Here is a 12828-nt window from a genome sequence, read left to right as displayed (position 1 = left end):
CCCAAATCCAAAGTAACAACTACTTGGGAGAAAGAATTTCCATCCTCTGAACAATTTGAAATAAAAACTTTAGAATCATAATAGTGACCCTATCATAATTTTCTGTAATAAAAGTCCTGTTGTTACAGAAACTGTATTATAACAGAAACAGGATTATTATTATAGAAATACTTGTGAGAATTGCATGTCCAAGAGAACAACTGAGAAACATCCTTCCCAGACAAAATAAATCTTATGGTTACAGAAGAACTCTTCATAGTGAGATCTTAAGTGAAGATCAGGTGGATGTGTTCATTCCTTTTGTTGTTCCCTAGTATTCCGTTGTATGACATACAATCATTTGTTTATTCATCTACCTTTTGTTTCCAATTTTTGGCTATTACAGATAAAGCTGATATGAACATGCACATATACATCTTTGTATGGACATATGCTTTTATTTATCTTGGGAAAATGCCTAGTACAAGAATAGCTGGATCATATGGTCAGTGTATACTTAACTTTTAAGAAACTGCCAAACTGTTTTGCAAAGTGGCTGTACATTCTACATTTCCACTAGCAATGTATGAGAGTTCCAGGTGCTTAAGACTCTTGCCAACATTTGGTGTGGTCAATCTCTTTAATTTTAGCCATCTTAGAAATTGTGTTTTGATATCTCACTGTGGTTTTAATTTATACTTTTCTAATAACTAATTATATTGAGCATTTTTCGCATACTTATTTGCTATGTGGTTTGTTATTTATTTTTTTGTTTTTGGTGAAGTTGTTAGCTTTCTTACTGAGTTTTAAGGGTTCTTTATATATTCTGGATGCAAGTCATTGACCAGATTAGATATATGTTTTATAAAATATTTCCTTTAGTGTATGCTTTGACTTTTTATTTTCTTCACAATATCTTCCAAAAAATAGAAATTTTTAATTTTTATAAAGTCCGATGTATCAATTTATTTTTTTATGCTTTTGGTGTCATTATCTATGAAATCTTTGCCTAACTCAAGGTCATAAAAATTTTCTCCTATATTTTCTTCTACAAGTTTTATAATTTTAGGTTTTACATTGAGATCTTTGACACATTTTGGGTAAATTTTTACATATGATATAAGGCATGGATTAAAAATTGTTTTTTCAAATGGATATCCAATTGAACCATTTTAACTTTGATAAATATTGCCAGATTGTTCTCTATGAAGGTTACACCATTTTACACTTCTACCAGCAATGTATGAGGTCTCACAACTAAGTTCGCAGACTCATCCTAGAAAAATGAGTACCTCATTTTGAGTATCATTACATATTAGCAATATCTCATTGCTGAATATCACTACGGTCACCCTCAAAGTACTCCCCTTGGGAAGTTATGCATCCTCATCAGTGCCTAGTCCACCCTTCAAAGCAATTTGGAACTCTCTCTGGAATGGTCATCAGAGCTGTTGTACTACCCTTGATGTCCTGAATGTCATCAAAATGTCTTCCTTTCAATATTTCCTTTATCTATGGGTAAAGAAAGAAGTCACCGGGGGCCAGATCAGATGAGTAGGGAGGGTGTTCCAATACAGTTATTTTTTTAGTGGCTAAAAACTCCCTCACAGACAGTGCCGTGTGAGCTGGTGCACTGTCGTGATGCAAGAGCCATGAATTATTGGCGAAAAGTTCAGTTCGTCTAAATTTTTCACTCAGTCTTTCAGTACTTCCAAATAGTAAACTTGGTTAACTGTTTGTCCAGTTGATATAAATTCATAATGAATAATCCCTCTGATATCAAAAAAGGTTAGCAACATCATTGCAACAAGTTTGCAAACTTCATTGTCAGACCTTAGTATGAGGTCTCTCTCAACACTATCAACCGGGAAAAAGTAGTATCTTCTTCTATTGTTAAATTGCCTTTTTAAATTCTAAATGAGTTCAGCATAATTTCATATAATTTAGAGCTATTTGCATTTCCTTTCTCTGAACTATTTCTGTCCTTTGCTCAGGATTTTCTATTGGGTTGTTTTTCATTTTCTTTTAGAAAATTTAAAATTTTGAATTCCATTTGATTGCTTTTTAAAAAAGTAGAATAACTTTCATAGTGTAACACATGAACACAGAGTTCATAAAAATATTTTACCTTCTAGCATACTAAAATAGAGTGTTACTTCATTAGAAAACTATAGCTGAGTTAAATATGGGACTTTAAAATTCAAACCTCTTAATTCATCAAGATAATTTTCAGTGACACGGACAGAGTAGACTAGAATTTGAAAAGTCCAGAGGCATACAGAGGCCATGTAAATAGCTATTTTGACTTAAATAGACTAAATATTTTACTTTCTTTCACTGTCTATATTTGCAAAACGAGACGACGTAATAAAAAAACTTGGCTCCAGTCTATAAAATATGTGTAGATCTTCAAGAGAAGGATTTCCTACTGTGGCTCTCCTTAACAGTATCAGTGTTATTTAGCAAAAGTATCGTCTATGGGATGTTGGTCCCTCAACATCAACAGGCAAAAATAGGTAGATTTTATGATGTTGAAACTTAAAGATAATTGTTCCCTGTGTCACCAGAGAACAGGTCCTTGGAATCATCACAGGGAAAAACTCAAGGACACACCGAATAAGCCAAGCAAACAAAGCCAAGGAAGCAGTGGATTTATTAAAGGAAAAGGAGAAAGCACACTCCCAAAATGGTGGGAGTGGGCAGGAGAAGAGCACCTGCTTCAAAGAACAAAGAGGCTTAGGATTTTATTTGAATGAGGGCACAAAATACAGTATTCAAGATATAGGGGTGGCGTTATAAGCATTCTCAAAGTGGGTCCAAGCTGACTATACCTTCCCTTCGGGAGGTGGGATTCCTTTGTCCTTACTTGGCCCTTGTTGGAACTGTCATGGCAAAACAGGAAGTGGAGACTTTTTCCCTGCCTGCAATGCTAATAGTATTATAATCCATTACAATTAGCTATAGATGCACCTTTTTAAAAGAATGACCTCATCTCCTCTCTTCTTTGCCTCCCCTCACATCCTCCTTCCTTCCCTCACCTCTCTCTCCCTGCAGCCCTATTCCTTCTGCCTCCAGTAACATTTGGACAGCTCTTCATAGATGAATTTTAAGAAGAGCTTAATAAATGCCATAAATTATCCTTTTATTAAAGGAGAAACTAAACCTTAACACATTCTCTTAGAATAAATAACTCAAGTCCTTACTCCTAAAGCAAAGATTACCATTCTTGGTGACTGAAAACTTTTCCTCAACATCTGAGAACCTAAACAAACAAACAACCTCACGCCCCCCCCAAAAAAAGAACCCCAAAAACCCAAAACAATTTATTTCTATAAACCTTATAATATTCTAAGGGACTCAGTTGGGAAATACAATAATTTAATGATCTGAACTTGAACAGAAAATACTCCATTCACTGTGACAAATGGTAAATTTAACAGTAATTGTCATGGTTATGAAGAACAGTTTTATAAATTACAAAATTCTGCCGAAATCTCTTGGACAGTTAGGGGAACGGTCCTGCAGAACTTTAGCACTTTCACATTAAAATAAGTATTTTAAATATAATAAAAGGCTGGGTTATCCCAGAAGAACATTAATTTCACCAAGTTATTAACTACTCAAGATTTATATTCTTTTGTGTGTATGTGTCTCTAGTTTCCAACACAACTTTTATTCTTTCCCATGGTTGCACATTCTAACCGTCAAAGCAGGAAAGAAACCAGAGTAGACCACACTAACCACATCCTAGTTAATGCTTATCTGCCCTTCTCTAGAAGTGATCTAAATCAAATTTGAAAATTAGGCATTCTTTACACTTCATAACTGTAAAATACCATAGGGTTGTTCCTGTGTGAGGTCCTCAGTATGCAATTGCTTCCTGGGCATCTATTTTCTGCACTGAAGACTTCTGGAGTAGGGTGGGCTTCATGCTTGAGGCAGTGAAGTGGGGCTCAAGGTGAGCTTCCAGGGGCATTTCAGCAGAAGAATCTGAAAGACAGACCTACAATGATAAATGAAAATTTTTAGAAGATTCTGTAATATTGGAAACTACCAAGAAAGAGAATGAGACAACCCATAGCACCAACAAAACAAGGCACCATTGGCCTCTTTCTTCTTACAAGCACCTTCTTCCTTGTTCTTAGTATCTCGATCCTGGGGTTTCTCTTCTCCATTTGTCCAAGTGCTCCTTCCCCACCCATTTCTTTGGTGTGACCCTTGCTTGCCCTCCAATGCTCAGGGAAGTAACTCATCAGATTTTATTTTGTATTACTCTTTCCTTTTTCCCTGGATTTTTCACCTAAATCCTTGGCTTCAACTAACTATAAGCTATTGACTCCAACCTTGACAATCCTGTCCCCTCACCATAGCCCCAAATTCCTGTTGGACATTCCACTTGAGTGCTTGGCTCTCACCTGAACTCACTGTATCAAAGCAAGTTTCAGTAGTCACTAGTCACACAGCACTTGTCTTATATCTGTCAGTATGCTGGGTGCAGGAGATAGTCAGTGAAAAAGATAGACTGAAACTCAAAGTCTAGCAGGGAAAATAGGAATTAAACGAGTTGTCTCAGAATACTTATTCTAATTATAATATTTAAAGGTAAAAGGTACTATGACCTAGCCTATTTAGGGCATTTAGGAAGGCTCTTGTAGGAACAAAATATTTCAGACTTCATAGTCCTTTTATAAGAATCTTTTCTTTCCTATATTATGTGATAAATTTCAAAATTCTTTAAGCCTGCCCTTCCTGACCCATTCTTCCGAATGATTTCTTCTGGCAGCTTTGAAAAAATCACTCTCTAAATTAGCAGGTTCAGTGAAAAGCTACTTAGAAGAAACTTTAGATAAATCTGAAGGCTGAAAATAGTTATAAAAAATAAGACCTATTCTCTGTTTAGTAACCATGAAAATATGTCCTTACAAAATTCTTATAACAGGCTTCTTTTAAAGACATCTGGATTTCAAGAAGTATAAAGTTTATTCTATGAAAGTTCTTAATGTTAATTGGTTATCATTGGATGATCATATTCAAATAAATGTCTATAACTCTAAAAGAAATGCAAACTGCCATTTTTTCCTTGTTAGATACAAGAATTTTCATCTTTGTCTCTTCCCTATGTGTAATGTAAGTTGTCCTGTTAGATTAGTTATTTAAAAGCAATGCAAAGCTATTTATTGGACACTTCCATGAGGAAGTGACATTTTATTTTTTTATTACTATTTTTGTAATTTAAAAAAATATGTTTATTAAATACTAGCTTTACTATATTTTTAAGGTGGCAGTATTGAATATCATGTCAAGATATGTGCATTTAAAAGATTATACTTAATATTGTTGATTTGAACTTTGTATACTTATTTATTGTTGATTTTTAAATTAAACTTATTGGGGTAACATTGGTTAGTAAAATTATATAGGTTTCAAGTGTACATTTCTATACATCATCTATATATTGCATTGTGTGTTCACCACCCAGAGTAAGTTCTCCTTCCATCACCATATATTTGATGCCCTTTAACCTTTTCTACCACCCTCATCCCCTTACCCTCTGGTAACAACTAAATTGTTGTCTGTGTCTATGAGTTTTTCTTTCTTTCTTTGTCTTGTTCCTTTGTTGCTTTCAGTTTTCTATCCTACATATGAATGAAGGCATATGGTTCTCAACTTTTTTTGTCTGATTTATTTCACTTAGCATGATAATCTCAAGATCCGATCCATCCATGTTGTCACAAATGGCAGAATTCCATCTTTTCTTATGGCCAAGTAATATTCCATTGTGTATATATACTACACCTTTATCTAATCATCTATCAAAGGACGCTTTGGTTGTTTCTATGTCTTGGTCATTGTGAATAATGCTGCAATGAACATAGGGGTACATATATCTTTACAGATAAATGTTTTCACATATTTAAATACCCAGAAGAGGGATTGCTGCGTCATATGGTAATTCTATTCTTAATTTTTTGAGGTACCTCCACACTGCCTTCGTAGTGGCTGTACCAATTTAATTCCCACCAGCAGTGCATGAGGCTTCCTTTTTCTCCATAGCCTCTCCAACACTTATTATTATTACATGTCTTATTGATGATAACCATTCTAATAGATGTGAGGTGATATCTCATTATGGTTTTGATTTGCATCTCCCTAATAGCTAGTGAAGTTGAGCTTCACTATGTCTGTTGACCATTTGTATGCCTTCTTGAGAGAAGTATCTGTTCAGGTCTTTTGCCCATTTTTTAATTGGATTGTTTGTTTTTTGTTGTTGAGTTGTATGAGTTCTTTATATATTTTAGATATTAGCCCATTATTAGAAGTGACACTTTAGATAGCTCAGTTAAGAAGGATGAATAGGAGTTTGACCTAGTAAAGCTGGAGTTAAAAAGATTATATATATATATATATATATAATACACACACACACACACACACACAGAGGATGCCAAAAATATATATATACAGGTGGACACTTTGGTCAATGTTGCTCAAGCAGTAGTTCACCATAATCAGAAGTGTCTGGACACTGATGATAACCACTTTGAGTTCCTCTTGTAATTGCAGAAGTCAAATGTGACTTGTATTCATCTTTTGTTACTGGTATATATGGAGTATTACAGTTTTAATACAGTTTTCCTTTCTTAAAATGTGTATACTTTTTTTGGCACCACATATATACATGCATACATCTGTGTGTGTGTGTGTGTGTGTGTATATATATATATATATATATATATATATATATATATATATATACATATATATATATATATATAAACTTAGGAGAGGAGCATGATAGGTTAGAATGGTTGAATGGTTCAGGGAAGGTCATGTGACAGAATTATAGTGAGTGTGCATGTGAATCCCCTTTAGTCATATGAGCTATGTAAGTAATTTTTGAAATTATTATTTGACTTTGGGTAGCTTACATGACAAAATAGAGCTAGGGAGTTTAAACTACCATTACCAAATTATTATCATTACCATAAACATCCTCACTACTCTCATTTCAAGTGCTAAACACTAAATGAGTTATACATATTATCATTAATTTTCATCAACTTTGTATTATAGATGTTAGTATCATTTAAAGATAAGAATACTGAGGCTCAGAGGTATTTGAGAAGGCTTCATTGAGGAAGTAACATTTAACTTGGGACGCAAAGAGTTAGTTAGGTAAAGAGGCATAGAGGAACATTCCAGGAAAAGAGAGGACATGAGTGATTTAGCCAGGACTTTGAGAAGACCAGATTAGTGTTGTATAAAGTTCATTCTAGCTGCAGGATGGGGATGCGATTGAAGCAGGGCATTACTGGAAACATGGAGACAAGGTAGGAGAATGTTACATTACTCCAGCTAAAAGATGGTAGTAAACTGAACTAATGGTAGTGGCATAGGGGAAGTGAAAGCTCAATAGATTTCAGAAATATTAGGAGGTAGAATAGATTGTCAGTACTGTTCAATAAACCTCTACAGTGTGAAAGAAATGTTCCGTAATCTACATAATACAATAGAGTAGCTACTAGCCATATGTTGTTATTGAGCATTTGAAATGTAACAAATGCAACCGAGAAACTTTCATTTTAAATTTTATTTAATATTAATTTAAATTTAAATAGCCACTTGTGACTTGTGGTTACTTTTCTGGACATGGCAGGATTGAATAACTTTAGCTTACTCTCCTTTTATACATACTCTCTCTAATTACAAGGTCTATTAAGATAACCTCACTATATCCAAATTTGCACGCTTCTTCTCTGGTGAGTTTGGTCTTCTCATTACTGTACAAACATATGCAATACTGATTTTTACTTCTACATTTGCTCATATTTCCTTACTTACATTGCTCTGTTCTTTCCTTTTATTATTGAAAAGTGTCAAGTTCCATTTTCCCAGGAAAATTCTAATGATTATTCTTTCTCATTAATATGTCTTTCCCTGAGTATCAGTCACGTCGGTCTATACCACATGATCTCAAGATAAGTCACAGTTTATTTCCTGCTCTTCATATTTTTTATTGGTGTAATAAGCTAATGCTGGATCTTACTCTAAACTAAGATGCTTTAAAGCAGGGAACATATTCTTCATATTTTCTATATTTTTTCCTCCTCGTTAAGCATATATTTAGCAAGTCATTCTTAAAGACAAATCCTTGCTTACTACTATGCTCTTATTACAATGTATGCTACAAGACGTCTGGTTCCTTATATAGATGTATTTTCTCAAACAGAACAAATTAGAAGTAGTGGAAAAACTAGATCAGTGGGATTTTAAAAAAATGAGGAATATATAATTATTTTAGTCTTAATTGAATTGACTATTTTTAGTGGGTAGTCCCCAAAGATGACTACTTTCAATGCCTTCCTTCCAATTTGTACATGTTTCTCCACTCTTTAAGTCAACCCAGCCACCTCCCCTGTCCCCTTTGAATTTGGGCCAGCCATATGACTTGCTTTGACAAACAGAAACCAGTGGAAGTGACACTGTGCTAGTTCCAGGCCTAGCCTTTCAGGTCCTGGCAGCTTCTGCTTTGGCTCTAGGAAAGCCAGTCACCATGCTGTGAAGTTCTGGTTGGACTACTGAATGAGGAGAAACCAGGGAAGCCACCTGAAGGAAGGGCATTGAGCTGCCAGATGTGGTAATGAAGACTTCTTGGATTTTCCAGGCCAGCCAGCCTCCAGCTGAATGCAACCATGTGCATGACCCCAACTGACACTACCTGGAGCAGAACTGCCTGGCCAAACACTGCCCTAATTGCTGATTCAAAGAATCATGAAAAAAAGTAAAACCATTATTGTTTTGAGTGGTTACATTTTGGACTGACTTGTTACACAGCAATAAATAACTAAAATGTTATCATTAAAAAAAGATTCAGTCATAGTAAGATAACTAACCTCAGTTTGACCACTTTCCTGGTCCACCCTTCCCCCAACCCCCACAAGTTTATGGCATCTCTTTATTGAACAGCCAGTGTTGAACCAAATGACTCTGTGATAATGGAAAAACAAGTATTACTAAAACCAACCCAAGACTTTCAAAACATAATTTGAAACATTCTTTTATATGCTTAAATATTAAGTATGAAATTCTGAAATTGAAAGCATCCTGTATTCTAAGTGGTCCCTTGAGTATAAAATTTACTTATCAAACAGAAAAAAATTTTTTTGCTTGAGAATAAGTTTACCAAAATAACCATCCAAGAACCTTTGGAAAGGTGTTACTTGATTAGAATATTGGATTTAATGTTTCTGGACACTTATTCAGAACATATCTTAATTTTGCTACATTTGTTATAATTTTTTGTTGTTTTCTCAAGGAGTTTACTTGGGCAGACCCAGGGACAGGAAGGCCTTGAATATAAAAGAAGGTGCTGTGCCTCTTGGTGGTGAAGTGTGGCTTGTGCTGGCGACAAAGGACCCAATAGGGTAAGAGGAACTTGATCTTGGAGTCATGGAACTGCTTGACGGCAGGTTGGTGTCACTTGCTAGCTGCGATCTATCGCCTCCACCTTCATGATCTGGATTGAGTGGGCGCGGGAGTGGTGCTTGGCCCTCATATCTCGACAGCATTAGGTGATGCACCGGTGATTGTCGGGTCCACATACTCCGGGTACATGTGTGGGTGCAAATGCGGTTGTTGTAGTGCAGCGAGATACCAAAGTTCTTCACCCGTAGGGGGGATTTCTCAAATACCTGACCACAGTAGACAATTTCCCCTGAAGACTTCATCTTCTTCAGCTGAGACACAAAGTATCAGAAGCAAGACTCAGGGACCACATGGTGTGGGGACAGAGCCCCAGAAAGCAGTTTCCAGTCTCTCGGCCTCACATAGATAGGTGCTGGCTCAGGTAGTAAATGGCCATCAACTGTGATTGGATGGCCATCAGCTGTGGCTAGTTGGCCGTCAGCTGTAACCAGTGAGCCATTGGCCCTAATATAACTGCCGTGGCTACGCAAGCAGAAAAATGGGGGCTAGCAAGAAGATGGTGGCTGAACCTGCAAGTAGCGCAGTGAGAGTTGCGAACAGTGTGGCTCCTGCTTCCTGTTTCTCCAACCCAGCCACCAATGAGACTATAGTGGTATGAACCCCCTATCTATGGCTCCGTGGGTGTTCCTTTTTGGCGTCACCATATCCTGCGTTCCTATGTGGGGAGCAGGAGCTGAGACCCCGCATGACACCCTGCATGACAAACACTCATCAAAATGTCTTCACTCAGCTGCATTTTCCCAACAATTAAACAGTTAGTCCATTCTTTGCTATTATATAAGTTTATTTTATAAGTTGTACCTTTATAGAGCAGGTTAAGTAGTTAAATTGATTATATAGCTATCCATAGAGGTTAAATAATGACATAGTTATCTGTTTCTTTGGATTTCCTGAAGACATTTTGAAGGTGAGCATATGGCAATGCTGGTATTTCTGACTTGTGTTGGGGTGGAATAGTTCGTGGGCCCAACAGAGCAAATTTTCCACTGATGTAGCTATAGCCTGAAGAACTGCTCAGTCCAATTTGTTTTAGATTTCTGCATGAGCTGATACAGCACTTGCCAGATGAGGTAAATGAACTTTGTCCTTATATTGTAAGGCTCTTCAGGCTAGCTGATTCTTTTATAAATAAATGCTTCTGAAAAATAATGGACAGTGGCAATTTAATTTACAAACTGAGATCGTCTCTAATCTTGTGGAATAATAAAATCTGAGAAATACTAAAGAACTCAATGATTCATTCACTATAATCTCTACCCAGTCACACATCTCCTTGCCAGAAGGAGCTTTACCCCCTATCTAGCACAGTGCCTAGTTCATAGTAAACATTTAAGTAATGTTACTGAATCACTGACTTGGTGAATATGGCTGCTTATAAATTTTAGTAAATGAAATCTAGCTTTAATTTTTAGCACATTTTAAAGTCATTTATATTATTTAAATCAATTTTAATGAATATAAATAAATTTTTTATGAAAAATTCTCTAAAATAAAAGTGTAAAGAAACAGACATCATAATTCATGATATTTATTAGGTTATTAAAAATTATTTTTTAAAATTGTAGTTCTTTATGTGCTGACTATATTAACAGTTTGAATATACTTTAGAAATTTTATCATTTAAAGCTTACTTCAATATGATGAACTTATGATTATTGAATATATAAAGAACTCTGAAACTCAAAAATAATAAAACTCAATAAAAATGAGCAAAATATTTGAACAGATACTTTACCAAAGAAGATATACAGATAGCCAATAGGCAGGAAAATATGCTCAACATCATTAGTCATTAACCTTACATATCTGTTAGATTGGCTAAAATTTAAAAGCCTAGCAACAATAAGTGTTAGTATGGATGTGGAGCACCTAGAATTTATACCGTGTTTCCTCGAAAATAAGACCTAGCCGAACCATCAACTGTAATACATCTTTTGGAGCAAAAATTAATTAAAGATCCAGTATTATGCTATATTACATTATATAACACTCAGTCTTACATTATATTAAAATAAGACTGGGTCTTATAATAATTTTTGCTCCAAAAGACGCATTAGAGCTGATGGTCCGGCTAGGTCTTATTTTCAGGGAAACACGGTATAATACTGTGGGGACGAAAAATAGTAAAGCTATTTTGGAAAACACTTTAGCAGTTTCCTAAAAAGTTAAACATTCACATTCTATATGACCCAACTATTCCACTCTTGGAAATTTACCCAAAAGTAATGAAAGTATATATTATGTACAAGACTTGTACATAAATGATCATAGCAGTTTTATTTGTAATAACCCAAACTTGGAAACAACTAAACATTCAATGCATGAATAGGTAAACAATTTGTGACACATCTATACAATGGAATACCAGCCAGCAATAAAAAGAAATGAAGTATTGATGTACTCAACAAGATAGATGATTAGCAAAAGAATTTTGCTCTGTGGAAGAAGCCACACAAAAAATAACACATGTTGTATGATTCCATATACTATATATATTTATAGAAATGCAAACTCATCTATAGTGATACAAAGAATATAGGTGGTTGCTCAGAGGGTTGTCTTTAGTGATGAAAGGAGGGAGTGATTACAAAAGAGACATGAGAAAACTTTTTGAGTGATAGAATGGTGTGGGGACAGAGTCCCAGAGAGTAGTTTCCAGGCTCTCGGCCTCACGTGGAAAGGTGCTGGCTTGGTTATTAGACGGCCATCAGCTGTAATCAGATGGCCATCCACTGTGGCTGGGTGGCCATCAGCTGTTACCAGTTAGCCATTGGCCACTGATATAACTGCCGTGACTGAGCTAGCAAGCGCGGATTGCAGTTAGCAAGGGGTTGGTTGGTTGGCAGAGAAGTGGAAGGCAGGTTGCAGGTCCTGCAGCTCCTGCTTCCTGTGTCTCCAACCCAGCAGCCAGCGGGAATATAGTGGTATGAGCCCTATCTATGGCTCCGTTAGTGTTCCTTTTTGGCCTCACCATATCCTGTGTTCTTATACGGGGAGCGGGACCAGGGTCCCTGCAAGATTATTTTGATTGTTGTTTTGGCTTCACATGACTATATGCATCATAATTTTTCAAGTGGTACACTTGAAATATGTGCAGTTTATTATATATCATTACAGCTCAATAAAGTAGAAAGCATAAGAAGTAAAGGTTCTATGAGTTGAGTACTATTTTAAAGCTTTCAACTTTTACTTCTTCGGTAGGCTTCTATAAAAGTTTAGTTAGCTTTAAAAAATACAGTAACTCTCTTCCCCCAAATTCATTTTGGGCAAAATAATAAGAAATACCTGGAGTTTTAGGACTTTTTAAATAGCAATAAACTACAGTTCAATATGTGATAGGGAAAGAGGAAGAGAAACAGAGAA

This window comes from Rhinolophus sinicus, chromosome 1, assembly GCF_057876585.1.
Source record: "Rhinolophus sinicus isolate RSI-liver-muscle chromosome 1, RSI-T2T, whole genome shotgun sequence".
NCBI lineage: Eukaryota > Metazoa > Chordata > Mammalia > Chiroptera > Rhinolophidae > Rhinolophus > Rhinolophus sinicus.
This window is presented reverse-complemented; position numbering follows the sequence as displayed.